The 17,299-nt window shown below is 44.5% G+C and overlaps 1 long non-coding RNA gene across 1 annotated transcript; it reads right to left on the bottom strand.

Annotated features, from left to right (window-relative positions):
• Nucleotides 1-568: 568 nt before the first annotated feature.
• Nucleotides 569-17,011, bottom strand: LOC108647841. The gene is made up of 5 exons (XR_004223240.1): nt 16,969-17,011; nt 10,757-10,795; nt 8,936-9,007; nt 1,814-1,852; nt 569-836 (listed from the first exon to the last, which is right to left on the bottom strand). It is a non-coding gene; the product is annotated as an uncharacterized LOC108647841 (long non-coding RNA).
• Nucleotides 17,012-17,299: the final 288 nt, after the last annotated feature.

Raw genomic sequence — 17,299 nt, 5'->3', positions numbered from 1 at the left:
CTCAGGTGAGCCCCATGGTATTATTATTGTATACAAAGAGAGGCACAATGTTACACTACAGGAATAGAACCCGTACAGGGACCTGTGCCACGTGATATAGGAGGGAAATCTGCTTGTTTGGTGAGTTAGCCACATGAGAGGAACCCATACGGTCGCCCCAGGGCCACTCCTGCCATAAAGCTGGCTGAGAACCTGGCCTCAGGTGGCAGTGAGTGGCAGGATACCAGGGGAAGCAAAAAGCGGCCATTGGTAACTTGCCCACAAACTCAGCACTAAAGCATCTCAGGTTCTGTACACAACTTTCTCTTTGTTATCGTTCCCCTTTAAAGGAGAAGGAAAGGTACAATCACTGGGGGGGGCAAAATATTAAGCATTGTATTCAGCCTTATACCCCGGGCTGGTGAGGTTTTCTCCTTACAGGAGCACCAACCTGGGGTATAAGGTAAGTGATTACAGGAGCCCCCTACAGGGACAGACAGGTTACTGCTTTCAACAGAAATTACATATAAATCATTTAAAAACCACTGGATCTGCGTTTATATATAAAGTAAGAGACATCACAGGCTTGTACTGGGTAATGGTTTGATTTATTGTGATTATAGAGCAGTTCTATTAGACTGTAGCTTTCCAGCAGGGAATAGTGTTCATTAGAGAATATTTTCATTCATCGGAGCAATAAATCTAATAATTAGCAGCATATAACAAACAAGTCCAACCTGTTGCCCCTATAATCCGATGTGCTGTAACAGCTCCGTACTGACAGCAATGTATGGTTTATAGTTATTGCTTGATGGCCGTTCCCACTTTCAGTTGGTCGCTATTTTCACATTCTCATCCTGTAATGAAGGAGAGGGAATGTTACACAGGCAGATAATACAGTAGGGCAGTACATCAGCGCATCAGCATTAGTGCAAGGAAGGGCAAATGAGCAAATCCCGGCTCCTATTATACCTTGTAGGGTACAAATATTCCCTGGGTACCCCTGGAACTATAGCAGGGTGACTGTTACCCCAATGTTTCTATATATCTGTAACCTTGTTATGGGCTAAGGGGGCCCAGCCTGAAGGCCAGTTAGGGGGGGATTTGGGGTGAGTGCTTATTTGTGCCCTGAGTACCCCTGGAACTATAGCAGGGTGACTGTTACCCCAATGTTTCTATATATCTGTAACCTTGTTATGGGCTAAGGGGGCCCAGCCTGAAGACCAGTTAGGGGGGGATTTGGGGTGAGTGCTTATTTGTGCCCTGGGTACCCCTGGAACTATAGCGGGGTGACTGTTACCCCAATGTTTCTATATATCTGTAACCTTGTTATGGGCTAAGGGGGCCCAGCCTGAAGGCCAGTTAGGGGGGGATTTGGGGTGAGTGCTTATTTGTGCCCTGGGTACCCCTGGAACTATATTTCTCAGCACTTTCTTAGCACTTTATTTAGGTCTAGTACCATCCTAGGCACCGGACCTAAATGCGCCACTATGCTACAGAAATGATGTCATGCATATGTGTGCTCCTGATGTCACTTCCACACACACTCACCCCCTTAGCTCTGCTGCCGTATTAGGCCAGGTACATCTGGTGGCAGCTGGGAGGGTTTCTTTTTGTTATGTTTTTTTTTAAATTATTGAGCAAATTTCTCATTGCGCAGTGACTTATTCAGATACTTTACATACCAGGGGTGGGAGGTACTGGGGGAGATTTGGAGGCTTCAGAATCCCTTTATTTTCCAAAAGTGTCCGGCTCAGTAAAGATTCCATAATTTATTGTATTGAAACAATTAAACTGCAAAATCAGAAACTGTTCTTCTATATATAATACTTACGTTATATTTAAATCCAGTAATTTTTGTAAATCTGGGTCCCTGTAAATATGAAGTAAAGAAAAGAGAGAGGTTACACGGCTGTTACTGTACAACTCACTGCACTTACTGTTCCCATAAGGATAAATAAATGATTATACAGACACCCGAGGGCTGCCCACCTAGGCACAGGCTCTGCATATATATAAATACGGCCCTGCATAGACTATAATTATATAACCATAATAGCTGCTGCAGAGCTAATACTGCCTTAGGGGACTGTGGGAGGGGAAGATACTGTGATTAGATTTCATGCCTTTGCCCAGTAGGGGGCTCTGTCCTTTCTACCCACATAAAAGAAAATGTCAATCTAAGCAACTTCCCAATATACATTTATTGCTCTCACTGGGTATAAAGTTGGGTGGAAATGTAATTCAAATCAGTGTCTGTTGGACCTTTAGGTACTACTGGTTCTGACTCAAGAGAAACAATGCAGTAAAAGTCAGCTTTGTTGTTTTAGGCAGGTCTGTTGAACAGCTGGGTTTTTGCTGCATTCTTTCAAGAGTCACAACCAGCAACACAGGGAATAAAAATGCAATTACATCTACACATAGCATTAAAAAGTTTCCTCAAAAACATTGGACAATTGCTTAGATTTACATTTTTTCATGATATTTGTGATGACCAATGAGCAGAATAGCATTAAATAATACAATTCCAAGTCCTGCTTAGCCAAGTCATGACTCCTCCAGTTACATGGGAGTAGGAGAAACAATAGGATAGCTGAAAGCAGTTCTAATGTGTAGCGATGGCTGAAAGCTCAGACTCAGGCACACTTTACTGCTGCGCTGCAAGTTGGAGTGATATCCCCCCCCCCCCCCAGCAGCCGATCAGCAGAACAATGGGAAGGGAGCAAGATAGCAGCTCCCAGTAGGTATCAGAATAGCACTCAATAGTAAGAAATCCAAGTCCGGCTTGGGACTCCTCCAGTTACATGGGAGTAGGAGAAACAATAGGTTAGCTGAAAGCAGTTCTAATGTGTAGCGCTGGCTCCTTCTGAAAGCTCAGACTCAGGCACACTTTACTGCTGCGCTGCAAGTTGGAGTGATACCCCCCCCCTCACCCCCAGCAGCCAATCAGCAGAACAATGGGAAGGGAGCAAGATAGCAGCTCCCAGTAGGTATCAGAATAGCACTCAATAGTAAGAAATCCAAGTCCGGCTTGGGACTCCTCCAGTTACATGGGAGTAGGAGAAACAATAGGTTAGCTGAAAGCAGTTCTAATGTGTAGCGCTGGCTGAAAGCTCAGACTCAGGCACAAGGCACTGAGATGGCGCCTACACACCAATATTACAGCTACAAATACATTTGCTGGTTCGAATATTAAATATTACATGGCAGAGCGAATTATTTGCTGTGTAAACAGTGTAATTTAGAAATTAAAGTGTAATTTAATAATTTAGAAATTGTTTTCTACCAGCATGGCTTAGTTATCAGTACAGTAAATTTCTTATTATTACAGAAAGAAAAAGCAAATCAATAAAAAATATGGAATTGTTTTTCTAAATTAGCATAACTGGTCTGTCTATAATAGAACTTGTACCTTTAATTAAAGGATTGGACTCAGTAGGCAGAATATAGATAGGCAAATGTGGCAACCGTATTCAAGAAGCCAAAAGAAGAGAAATTTGTCTGGAAGAAACCAAGGGGCAAATTTCTCATTGCGCAGTGACTTATTCAGATACTTTACAGCCCCTTTTAAAATAAATGGGCTTTAAATGTGTAAATGTAATTCAAATCAGTGTCTGTTGTACCTTTAGGTACTACTGGTTCTGACTCAAGAGAAACAATGCAGTAAAAGTTAGCTTTATGGTTTTGGCAGGTCTGTTGAACAGCTGGGTTTTTGCTGCATTCTTTCAAGAGTCACAACTAGCAACACCGGGAATAACAATGCAATTACATCTACACATAGCGTTAAACAGTTTCATCAAAAACATTGGATAATTGCTTAGATTTAGATTTTTCATGATATTTGTGATGCCCAATGAGCAGAATAGCATTAAATAATAAAATTCCAAGTCCTGCTCAGCCAAATTGACAAAATTGATAATAAAGGAAAAAAAGAAAATCTTGCATTATAGTTTTCTTACAGGGTGCACAATGTGTAATATATGAATGCAATAGTATTTTAGAAGACACACAAATCTGTTGGCACACCTGTAGTGTCAGACTGGGACCCCAGGGCCCCACCAGAAACTTACACCTTAGGACCCACTCTCCAAACTATTTTTCCTCCTTTCCTCACCCAGCCTCTTTATTCTCCCAGTCTCTCTTATTTACATGCTAGCATCTATTCTTACATCTATTTCTCCACTTTGTTCCCATTCAGAAATAGGGAATGACCATGAAACAGGCCAAATGGTCAGGAGCAGGAGGTCCCACTGACCCCTGGACCCACCGGGAGTTTTCCTGGTATCCTGGTGGGCCAGTCCGACACTGCACACCTACCTTAGAACTAATTAAAAACAATCTTTATTTACTACTTATTTAAAATCCACTGGAATTAAAAATAAAAAGCAAAGAAGTTTATAAAATATATACAAGCGTTAATACCTTATAATAACTGCCACTGGGCTGAATTGTTGCTTATAAATCGCAAGTAATGTTTTGATATTGTTACCAGCTGTCTAATTGATTGCTAGCAGTGTCTTAATGTGTCCTGATACAGTGTAACTGCTTTCTCTTTTCCAAACGGATATGACACCCCTATCTGTGTTGAAACTGTATCAAATAAAGAATATATCTGTTATGAATGTATTAGACCAGCGGTTCTCAACCTGTGGGTCAGGACCCCATTGGAGGTCGAAGGACCCTTGTACAGGGGTTGCCTAGGGCCATCGGAAAACACATATTTCCGATGGTCTTAGGAATACTTTTCTGGTTGGGGGTCACCACAACATGAGGAACTGTATTAAAGGGTCGCGGCATTAGGAAGGTTGAGAACCACTTATTTCATCCGCTCTTTTTAAATCATTAAGTTCACTTCACAGTGTGGGAGGAGGAGTAGACGAAGCAAGATTAGGTGAGTATATTACACTCTTAGATTCTGGTTAACCATCAATCCCTTTAAATTAATCCATTGTCTATCTTCCAAGCATACCAACTATATTGCATACACTAAAGGTCCCCATACACGGGCCAATAGTAGCTGCTGATATGGGTCCCTTGGATCGATTCGCCAGGTAATCGGGCCGTGTAGGGGTAGAAACGAGGGGCCTGTCTGACCGATATCTGGCCTGAAATTGGGTAGATATCGATCGGGCAGGTTAGAAAATTCAGTCGGATCGGGGACTGCATTGGCTCGGAACTGACTGCCCCATTGCCGCCCACATACAGTGATCTGATCGTTTGGCCAAACGATCAAATTATTTTTTTTGTTTACCTAAACGCTCCTCGATATCGCCTCCCCATAGGTGGGGATATCGGGTGAAGATCCGCTCACTTGGCGACAAGGGTAGTGCCATTCTGGATTGGTAAGTATTTTCTGTTTGGGTTTTATTTTTTTATTTGTCCATTATTTTACAGGTAAAGAAGGAATTGCTTATGAGTATGTATGTATGTATAATTTTATTTATAAAGCGCTACTTATGTAGCAGTAGGATACATTAATACAAACAGGGGGTTAATAGGATAAAAGATAAATACAAAGTATAACAATAAATACAAGATACAGTTACAGTTGCAATAAGTTAAGAGTCAAAGACACAAGAGGATGGAGGTCCCTGCCCCGTAGAGCTTACAATCTATATGTGAGGGTAACTAACAGACACAAATATAAGTGCTGTAGGTCACAGTGGGTGACACTACAATAAAAGTGCCAGTTCCCAGATCAGGTGCTGGGCGAGTGCTCCAAAAGGTAGTCTTTTAGTTTCGTTTTAAAAAGACTAAGGGAGGATTCTCTCCGGAGGAAATCAGGGAGGGCATATCAAATGTGAGGGGCAGCAGGGCAGAAGGGTTTAAGGCGGGAAACAGCAGTAGTAGTAGTGGGGGGCGCAACCAAACGGTTGCTCTGCGAGGAACGAAGGAGTCGGCCAGGAACGTACGGAGACACCAGGGAAGAGATGGAGTGAGGAGCAGAGGAATGGAGGGCTTTAAAGGTTAGGAGAAGAAGTTTGTAGGATATTCTTTGTTTAATGGGAAGCCACGATAAGGACTTTAGCAGGGGAAGGGCCTGAACTCTCCTGGATGAGAGGAGGAGAATTCTGGCAGCAGTATTTAATATAGACTGTAGGGGGGAGAGATGGGAGTTAGGGAGGCCGGTTAGTAGCAGGTTGCAGTAGTCCAGTCGTGACAGGATGAGCGCATGCATGAGCAGCCTAGCTGTTGCAGTAGAGAGAAAGGGACGGATTCTGGCAATATTGCGTAAGAAAAAGTGACAGGTTTTGACAGTGGGGTTAATATGATCAGAGAAGGAGAGACTGGAGTCAAAGATCCCCCCCAAACAACGCGCCGAATCGACAGGGTTGATGAGGGTGCCATCAATAGAGATAGAAAAGGGGGGGGGGGGGGAAGGACCAGGCTTAGGCGGAAAGATCATTAGTTCAGTTTTTGTTAGGTTCAGTTTAAGGTGGCGTTGGTTCAGCCAATTAGAGATAGCCAGGAGGCAGTTAGAGATTTGAGTCTCAGTTTCAACTGTTAATGAAGGGGTCGACAGATAAATTTGAATATCATCAGCATACAGATGCGCAGGCCGAAAACCAGATTGCAGCGGGTCTAATAAATTATGGGCGTTAAGGAAGTTAGTGATACGGGAGAAGACAATTCGCTCTAAGATTTTGGAGGCAAGCGGTAGAAGTGAGACAGGACGGTAGTTAGAGAGACAGGACTGGTCCAGAGTGGCCTTTTTTAGGATGGGCTTGACACAGGCCTGTTTGAAGGAACAGGGAACCCTTCCAGAGGTCACAGAAGAGTTAAAGATGTGAGTAAGAGCCGGAGTGAGTTCAGCAGCACAGTGTTTGAGCAGAGAAGAAGGCATAGGGTCAAGAGAGCAAGTGGTGAGCGGAGCAGAAAAAAGAAGCCGGGAGACTTCGGAGACAGTTACGGGACCAAAAGAGCTAAGACATGCGGAAGGGGGCTGAGGAAGGAGGAGCTGTTTTGTAGAGGGGGGAATCTGATTGCGAATGGACTCCACTTTGTTCATGAAGAAATCAGCAAAGTCCTGGGGGGAGTGCATAAAGTCAGGTGATTGAGTCTGTGAGGGACGCAGAAGGGTATTAAATATGGAAAACAGGGGTCGTGGGTTGGATTTATTGTTATTTATAAGTGTGTTGTAGTATTCCTGTTTAGCCTTCGACAGGGCAGAATTGAGGCAGGCCAATAGGAATTTATAATGGATAAAGTCTGCTTGCGTACGGGATTTTCTCCACATACGTTCCGCAGACCTTGTACAGGAGCGTAGGAATTTGGTATATTGGTATAAAGTATAAAGTATATTGGTCTAGGATCGCAAAAATAACCATTTACAATAAATAAAAATATTTTATTGGCGCGTATCTTATACCATATAAATTAATTTAGAAATCTATTTTTATTTGATACTTTATGCGGCCCACAGATAACATAGGTGGAGTGCGCAAAATGAATGTTGTCATATATGTTGCCGAGCCCAATCAACATAGATACTTGCATAGCAAAATTCTCCTCTCAACAGTAATGCGATATGTTTGTCTCCCTGAGATTCAGTTACAAATACATCTGCTGCACCTATCATATATATCTATATAGGCAGTTCAGAACACCTTCGAATGCTTCAAATAATAGCCTACATTGAAATTGCCAATATGTGAGTAACAAAACAATTGCCGCTCCGCGGGTACTATCAAGTACATAATAGATTTAATCTGCGTAAATAATTTAAGTGCAATATACTGTCTTAATAATACTTTTTATATGTGCAGCTTCATATATCCTCAGATCAATGGACTACCGCACAATCAAACAGAAGGGGATTCAGGAAAGGGACATCAATGTTAATTACCGCCGTGGATTTCAACACGATATTAGTATTCTATGAACTGAGCATATCAACATTTTCCCATTCTCTGTCACTTCAAATTTCCATACTTGATTAAAAGGGTCCACATCAATCTCATGCCCGTCTTAGGCGAGGCACCAACAGCCCCACCAGCTAGACGAGCACCCCAAATTCAACAACAATACCAACTGGCAGTGTAGCACCCGCTCCCGTTACCCACAAATACGGGCGCAATGCTGATTGATGATTCAGTTAAGTCCCAATATTTTTAGAAGTCGGCACTCCGTGCCTTCCACCAAAAATGTGTTATTAGGTGATAACCTGCTACAGTGTCAGACTGAGATGGCAGGGGCCCACCTGGACAATAGGCCCACCCTCAAAGCTTTAATTCCTCCTCTCCTCCCTCAAACTCTTTTTATCCTAGTCTCTTTCCCCTACATACTATACACTATACTTCCATCCATCAAGCTTCCTTGTTCCCACACAGAAATAGGGAATAACCATGAAATAGGCTAAACAGTTAGAAGCAAGAGGCCCACTGATACCTGGGCCCACCGGGAGTTTTCCTGGTAGACTTGAGGTTTCCTCCAGACTTGAGGTTTTTTGCACAATTATTCCCCACTTATTACTCAGGCTTCCCTGTATCTGTCTGTTCATATATCGCCTCTTAAAGGCTCTAATCGGCGGTTATTCCCCCAATACCATTTACCCTCCAAAATTACTATTAACTCACTGCTCAAAACTGGACAGAAATCCAGCCAGTTGCAGCGCTGCAGCCCGGCATCATAACCCCACCCAATATCATTGTGCCCTCCCCTGATGTCATCATGCCCGGCCCCAGCATCACTGACCCAACCCTGATGCCTTTATCCCCACCCCCTTGTTTGGGTTTAGCCAGACAAGCCCCCCCACCCGACGACCTTCCCTGAGCGCGTAAATATAACGCGTTCGGGCAGGGGGAGCGACGCAAGGGTCGGGTCTGGGCCGTCCGACCCTGAATGTGGCAACCATAGACTTTACCAACATGTCGGTCTCAGGAAAGTTCCTGCCATCTATTCACTTTACATTATTATAGTGCAATATCAGAACATGTCGTGCCACATAGATACTCACTTTATTGGTTGTGCTTGTGTGTTTATATCAGATTGTATTTGTTCCTGGCTTTTTGCAGCGATATTTTCCAGACTGTGAATATGAAGTAGAGAAAAGAGAGAGGTTACACGGCTGTTACTGTACAACTCACTGCACTCACTGTTCCCATAAGGCTATAGGCTCACTCCCTTTTATTATAATATAGGGGTCTTGTAATAAAAGGCACTAAGTTTGCCCAGGAGCAGTAACCCACCTGTTTAAAGCCACCATCTTATTGGTTAGCTCATTTTATGACATGAACACTTTAAATAATCTCATGAGTGAAACTAATCATTTGTAACCCTTGCCCTGTTACACACTTTAGCCGTGTCGGACTGGCCCCCCAGGGTACCAGGAAAACTCCAGGTTGGCCCAGGTATCAATGGGCCTCTTGCTTCTAACTGTATAGGAACAAGGAAGCTTGATGGATGGAAGTATAGTGTATAGTATGTAGGGGATAAAAAGAGTTTAAGGGAGGAGAGGAGGAATTAAAGCTTTGAGGGTCGGTCCATTGTCCAGGGCCAGACACTGCACTTTAGGATAGCTGGGGGGGGGGGGGCTCAGTGCAAGATGTATCTGCTGAGCACTGTATCAACAGATTTATGAGCTTCTATTTCTCTATGGGAGTAGGAGAAACAATAGGTTAGCTGAAAGCAGTTCTAATGTGTAGCGCTGGCTCCTTCTGAAAGCTCAGACTCAGGCACACTTTACTGCTGCGCTGCAAGTTGGAGTGATTCCCCCCCCCCTCACCCCCGCAGCAGATCAGCAGAACAATGGGAAGGGAGCAAGATAGCAGCCCCCAGTAGGTATCAGAATAGCACTCAATAGTAAGAAATCCAAGTCCGGCTTGGGACTCCTCCAGTTACATGGGAGTAGGAGAAACAATAGGTTAGCTGAAAGCAGTTCTAATGTGTAGCGCTGGCTGAAAGCTCAGACTCAGGCACAATGCACTGAGATGGCGCCTACACACCAATATTACAGCTACAAATATATTTGTCGGTACAAGAATAAAAGGTTAAATTGCAGAGGGAATTATTTGCTGTGTAACAATGTCATTTAGAAATAAAAAAGTACCCCAGAAACATCATGTCAGTATCCCTTTAAGGGTGATTTTTTTTTCTCCCAGCATGGCTTAGTTATCAGTACAGTAAATTTCTTATTATTACAGAAAGAAAAAGCAAATCAATAAAAAATATGGAATTGTTTTTCTAAATTAGCATAACCGGTCTCTCTATAATAGAACTTGTACCTTTAATTAAAGGATAGGACTCAGTAGGCAGAATATAGATAGAGTCAGGGACAAGCAGAGATCCCAGTTTTACAACGGGCTGTCCCTTCCAAACTTACTGTCTGGTCTGAAACATTGACAGAACTGGACAGAAATCCAGCCAGTTGCTGCGTTGCGGCCCGGCATCATAACCCCGCCCAATATCATTGTGCCCTCCCCTGATGTCATCATGCCCGCCCCCAGCATCACTGACCCAACCCCCATGCCTTTATCCCCGCCCCCTTTGTTTGGGTTTAGCCAGCGGCAAATGTGGCAACCGTATTCAAGAAGCCAAAAGAAGAGAAATTTGTCTGGAAGAAACCAAGGAGCACATTTCTCATTGCGCAGTGACTTATTCAGATACTTTACAGCCCCTTTTAAATACACAAATTGCCCCCCAGGGGTGGGAGGTACTGGGGGATATTTGGAGGCTTCAGAATCCCAAAGTGTCCGTCTCAGTAAAGATTCCATAATTTATTGTATTGAAACAATTAAACTGCAAAATCAGAAACTGTTCATCTATATATAATACTTACTCTTTCTTAATATTCTCTAATTTACGTTTCTGAGCGTCACTGTAAATATGAAGTAGAGAAAAGAGAGAGGTTACACGGCTGTTACTGTACAACTCACTGTTCCCATAAGGATAAATAAATGATTATACAGACACAGGCACAGGCTCTGCATATATATAAATACGGCCCTGCATAGACTATAATTATATAACCATAATAGCTGCTGCAGGGCTAATACTGCCTTAGGGGACTGTGGGAGGGGAAGATACTGTGATTAGATTTCATGCCTTTGCCCAGTAGGGGGCTCTCTCCTTTCTACCCACATAAAATGTCAATCTAAGCAACTTCCCAATAATGAGAATTTCACTTACCTCTTATCGTAAATTCCATTTCTTCTAGTCCCGACATGTCAGTACACACGGGCAGTATTGCCCCCACAGCTAGGAGGTAGGACCTATATACCAAAGCCAATCAAAATTAGCCCTTACCTATAAGACCATGTGACTTCCTCCTCACCACTGTTATACATTTGCCAAGCAATACAAGAAGCAAATAATTGGGATGGGAAACCCCGTACTGACATGTCGGGACTAGAAGAAATGGAATTTACGATAAGAGGTAAGTGAAATTCTCATTTTCTTCTTCGTCCCTTCCATGTCAGTACGCATGGGATCTACCAAGCCATGCCCCTAAAAAATAAGGGGTGGGAACAATAATATCAACAGATGCTAAAAACAAACCAAGCATCACAAGAAAAAACTGACCATTCCCGGCTACAAGAATCCTCTCAGGGACCAGAGGGATTTCCACACTACGGTTGCCATAAACATCCAAGCCCGGCTCGGGAGGATCCTCTGCCAACAAGAAGAAAATGGTCACAATCATAACTCTGGCACTGGGCAGTTCACTGGTGTTACCAGCCCCACAGCAACCGACCAGTTAACCACAACTCGGATGCATTATCCACTAGAGCTGCCTCTATGCCCCCGATCCTTAGCACTAACCTGGGGCCCTAGAAAAATAATTGTGGCACACAAGCATCTAGCTCCAAAGCACACCGGTATCAGCTTAAATTGGTGTTGACAGCCGTCAAACTTAACAACCCCCAGAGATCAGCCAAAGATAATCCAAGCACAGATCTGAAGCAACGAACAGTGAAAGGGCACACTAGCCATCAAGCCCCCCTATGGCACAAACAAGCTAGGGACTCCAGCCTGTAACAGAGCATGACAGGCTGAAACCCAACTTCCTACCACTCACTGTAGCTACCAACCTTGAGAGGCTACCTAACCAGCAATGTTAGGGCCAGGTTCAGGAACTGTACACGACCTGCAGATGGAAGATTAGCTAACCAGTAAAACATGACTGGAATCAACTGGAAATCATGCATGGAACGACTGGTGCACAGCCAGCCCATACTCAATGTACCATATAGCCACCCTGCATGAAAGTCAGAAGCGCCATATACTATGCATGCTAAACAACCAGCGGACAAACCAACACCCTGCCAGAAAAGCAGCGGTGGACATGTCAAGCAAAGCACTGGAGAACACGCCAGCTGCCATCCCTGCATGCAAGAGCCCAGAGTGAAAGACAGCTAACACACAAGCAATAGCAATAAGCTAGCGCTGTACTTGCAATACATGACTCTGCAACCACTGATGGACTGTTCAGATACTGTAACTGCAAAGAAACCTGTCCCCAAACTAGCCACTGCTAGTAAGGAGTGGAAAACAAGGTGAAAAACAGCACCCACACATGCCAAGAAAGCAGCTAAGGTAGACAGCCACAAGCGCCAAGGCACACCATGACATGAACCAAAGACCATATCAAAGGCAGCCAACCACATGCCTGCACCAAGGACCACAGCATGACTGGCAACCATATACGCCAAGGACTAAGCCAAGGCCAGCAGCCACCTGCACTGAGGAGCACAACAAAACTGGCAGCCTCATAAACAATTGCCAGTATCCTATGAGCCTAAGTTCCTAACCAGGGCCAGTCTCCCTGAGAGCCAAAGGACAAAAAACAGGGCAAGTTGGCAAGCAAACCAAGGCTAAAACCGGGGTCAAAAAAGCCACAAACCAGGACCAAAGGCCAAAACTGGAGTCAATCGCCAAGCAAGCCAAAGGCCAGAACTAGAGCCAACGGCCAAGCAAGCCAAAGGCCAGAAACAGAGCCAACGGCCAAGCAAGCCAAAGGCCAAAAATGGGCAAGCAAGCCAAAACTGGAGCCAATGGCCAAAACCTGAGCCAATGGCCAAGCAAGCTGAAGGCCAAAAACAGAGCCAAAAGGCCAATCAAGCCAAAGGTCAAAACCTGAGCCAAAAGGCCAGAACCAGAGCCAAAGGCCAAGCAAGCCAAAGGTCAGAGCCAAGCAAGCCAAAGGCCAGAACCAGAGCCAAGCGGCCAAGCAAGCCAAAGGCCAGAACCAAGCGGCCAAGCAAGCCAAAGGCCAGAACCAGAGCCAAGCGGCCAAGCAAGCCAAAGGCCAGAACCAAGAGGCCAAGCAAGCCAAAGACCAGAACCGGGCCAACGGTCACACCAGCCAAAGGCCAAAACCAATGGGTAAGTGAGCCAAATGGTCAAAACTGGAGCCAATGGCCAAAACCAGAGTCGATGGCCAAGCAAACTAAGGCCCAAAACAGAGCCAAAAGGCTGAAACCAGAGCCAAAGGTCTGAACCAATGGACAAGCAAGTCAAAGACTAAACTAATGTCCAAGCGAGCCAAAGGTCAAAACTGGAACCAATGGGCAAGCAAGCCAAAGGCCAAAATCAGATCCCACTGCCGAGCAAGCCAAAGGACAGAACTGGGAAAAATGGCCAAGCAAACCAGAGGACAGAACCAGCGGCCAAGTGAGCTAAAAGCCAGAATGGTAGAAGCAGCCAAGTGAGTCAAGGCCAGAACCAAACCAGGGCCAGCAACCAAGCAAAGAAAACGGCCAAAACCAAGGACCAGTGGCCACTCAAGCCAACAAGGACCAGCAGACAAGCAAGCCAGAGTCCAAAACAAGGACCAGCAGGCAAGTCTATAGCAAAAATTCTGCTGCCAGGGGTGAGAGGCAGTAGCAAAGCAAGCCAAAGGCCATAACCCGGAACCACAGCCAAGGGCAACAAAAGCCATAAACAGACCCAACAGCCAAGCAAGCCAAAGACCGTAATCTGGGCCAACAGGCACACAAGGCAAAGTCCATGACAAGGACCGGCAGCCAAGCAAGCCAAGGCTATAGTAGAAAGTCTGATGCCAGGGGTCAGAGGCAGTAGACAGATGAGCTCGAGGCCATAAGCAGAAACTGCAACCAAGTTAGGCAAAGGCCATAGACAGAACCAACAGCCAAGCAAGCCAAAGATCATAATCAGGGCCAACAGACACACAAGGCAAAGTCCATGAAAAGGACCAGCAGCCAAGCAAGCCAAGGCTATAGCAGAAAGTCTGATGCCAGGGGTCAGAGGCAGTAGACAGATGAGCCGGAGGCCATAAGCAGGAACTGCAGCCAAGTAAGGCAAAGGCCATAGACCGAACCAACGGCTAAGCAAACCAAAAACCATAATCACGGCCAGGGTCAACAGGCACACAAGGCAAAGCCCAAACAAAGGAACATCAGTCATGCAAGCCAGAGACATAGCAAAAAACTGGCTAACAGGGACCAAGAACAGCGGTCACGCTGACCAAAGGCCATAACCAGGACAACGACCAACAGGCACGTAAGCAAAGGTCATAGCACAAGCCGGCAGTCATGCAAAATGACAGTCACATAGGAATCAAAAATTTACTAATGTTGGCTCCTATCATGGTAGCAGACAGAAATATACCAGTAAACACACCAGAAAGAAAAAGGAGTTGTTGAACTACAACTCTGTTCATACCTGGTAGGAAAAAACTGCCTTTTAAGTCAAAGACCCAACCAGGGCCTGCAGAAATAAAATAAGCAGGAAAAGGTACACCACTGCCACAGCAGAAACCCCAGTTAAACCAGGAAGCCCCTGATGAAATAAGAGCTGCTATACCTGCTGTGTCTGCACAGTAGATTTGACTCACAAGGAATTCTACATATATGAAATAGCAATAACAAGGAGCACAAGAAGCATACAAGCACCTAACAAGATAACACTGGCTCGTAGGTAAAAGGCAAACTCCAGTCAGAACCCTGGAGAAAGACTGTACTGCTACAGCAGCAACTCCCAGCCAGTCTGGGCACACCTGGTGTAATAATGAGAGCCTATACCTGCAGAGTCCGCATGGTAGACTCACAAAGAAAAGCTAACCATATGAAACAGCAATAGCAAGGAGGCCTAGAAGCATACAAACACCTTACAGGATAAAATTGGCTTGTAGGCAAAATGCAAACTCCAGTTAGAACCGTGGAGAAAGGTTGGTTATAAGGTGCAGACTCCCTGCGAGAAAAGGAGATACCATACTGCTACAGCAGTGCAACTCCCAGCCAGTCTGGATGTACCCAGTGTAATAATGAGCCCCAATACCTGTAGAGTTTGCATGGCAGACTCGACTCACCAGGAAAGGCTAACAATATGAAACAGCAATAGCAAGGAGGCCTAGAAGCACACAAACACCTTACAGGATAAAATTGGCTTGTAGGCAAAATGCAAACTCCAGTTAGAACCCTGGAGAAAGGCTGGTTATAAGGTGCAGACTCGCTGTAAGAAAAGGAGATACCATACTGCTACAGCAGTGCAACTCCTAGAACAGTCTTGGAAGCACCTGGTGTAAATGAGCACACATACGAGCACCCATACCTGCACCCATACCTGCTGTGTCTGCACAGAGGACTCAGGCTTACAGTAAAAACACTAAAGATATCAATAGCAAAGTGCCCTAAAGAAGCACTTACACCTTACCAGATAGCAGTGAGTAGTCAGCAGCATGGCAACTCCCACAGGAACCCAGACAGCCTTCAGCTGAGGGACATAATTAGCTCATTAGTATGCAGGCTTCTCAGTGCACTGAGCATTTCAAACACACAGTGGAGACTGAAGATTCATACTCACCAGATTCAGGCTTAGTTATCACTAGCCCATATCCATACCCATGGCCCTTTAGTCCGATATCAGTCTTCAAAGGCTCAAAACACCATAGGAAAAAGGAGACTCAATTGGTCACAGGCAGGAAAGTGGAAATACCCACGCCTGTATACTTTCCCACTAAGCAGCTGTTTGCATACTGTGCATACATGGGAATAGAGCAGGGGGCTATTTTAGCACAAGGCTAGGACCATGGGTATGCCCACACCTGCATTTCATCCAATAGGTGAAAGTTTGATTACTTTACTTATTGGGGAATCAGGTAAAATCTTCTCCATTACCTGGGAATCATCCCTCTATGTATACACAGAGGTAAAAAATAAAATAAATAAATAAAATTACAAAAACAAAAGAAAAATCAAACTGTGAAATCACAAAATGGTGAGGAGGGAGATCCTACCTCCTGTTCAGTAGGACAAAAAATAACAGTGGTGAGGAGGAAGTCACATGGTCTTATAGGTAAGGGCTAATTTTGATTGGCTTTGGTATATAGGTCCTACCTCCTAGCTGTGGGGGCAATACTGCCCGTGCGTACTGACATGGAAGGGACGAAGAAGAAATACATTTATTGCTCTCACTGGGTATAAAGTTGGGTGGAAATGTAATTCAAATCAGTGTCTGTTGGACCTTTAGGTACTACTGGTTCTGACTTTAAGAGAAACAATGCAGTAAAAGTCAGCTTTGTTGTTTTTGGCAGGTCTGTTGAACAGCTGGGTTTTTGCTGCATTCTTTCAAAAGTCACAACTAGCAACACCGGGAATAAAAATTACAATTACATCTACACATACCGTTAAAAATTTTCATCAAAAACATTGGATAATTGCTTAGATTTACATTTTTTCATGATATTTGTGATGCCCAATGAGCAGAATAGCATTAAATAATACAATTCCAAGTCCTGCTCAGCCAAATTGCCAAAACTGGACAGAAATCCAACCAGTTGCTGCGTTGCAGCCTGGCATCATAACCCCAATATCATTGTGCCCTCCCCTGATGTCATCATGCCCGCCCTTAGCATCACTGACCCAACCCCCATGCCTTTATCCCCGCCCCCTTTGTTTAGGTTTAACCAGCAGCAAATGTGGCAACCGTAGACTTTACCAACATGTCGGTCTCAGGAAAGTTCCTGCCATCTATTCACTTTACATTATTATAGTGCAATATCAGAATATGTCGTGCCACATAGATACTCACTTTATTGCTTGTGCTAGAGCAATTATATTTTCCAGCCTGTGAATATGAAATAGGAAAGAGAGAGGTTACACGGCTGTTACTGTACAACTCACTGCACTTACACACTGTTCCTTAGTCAGTCAGTGACTTTAGGGGAAGCCACATGGGACATAACCAGTAGTTTGTGAGCACGCAGGGCAGATGAAAACTAACTGAATAGATATGTCCCATATGCCCCCCCCTCAAGTCACTGGTTACTGACTGCTAACAGCTTAGAGAGCTGAAAGCAGGAAGCATACCTCCCAACATTTCAGAATAGCACTCAATAGTAAAAAATCCAAGTCCGGCTTGG

This window comes from Xenopus tropicalis, chromosome 6 (assembly GCF_000004195.4).
Source record: "Xenopus tropicalis strain Nigerian chromosome 6, UCB_Xtro_10.0, whole genome shotgun sequence".
Lineage (NCBI taxonomy): Eukaryota > Metazoa > Chordata > Amphibia > Anura > Pipidae > Xenopus > Xenopus tropicalis.
This window is presented reverse-complemented; position numbering and strand designations above follow the sequence as displayed.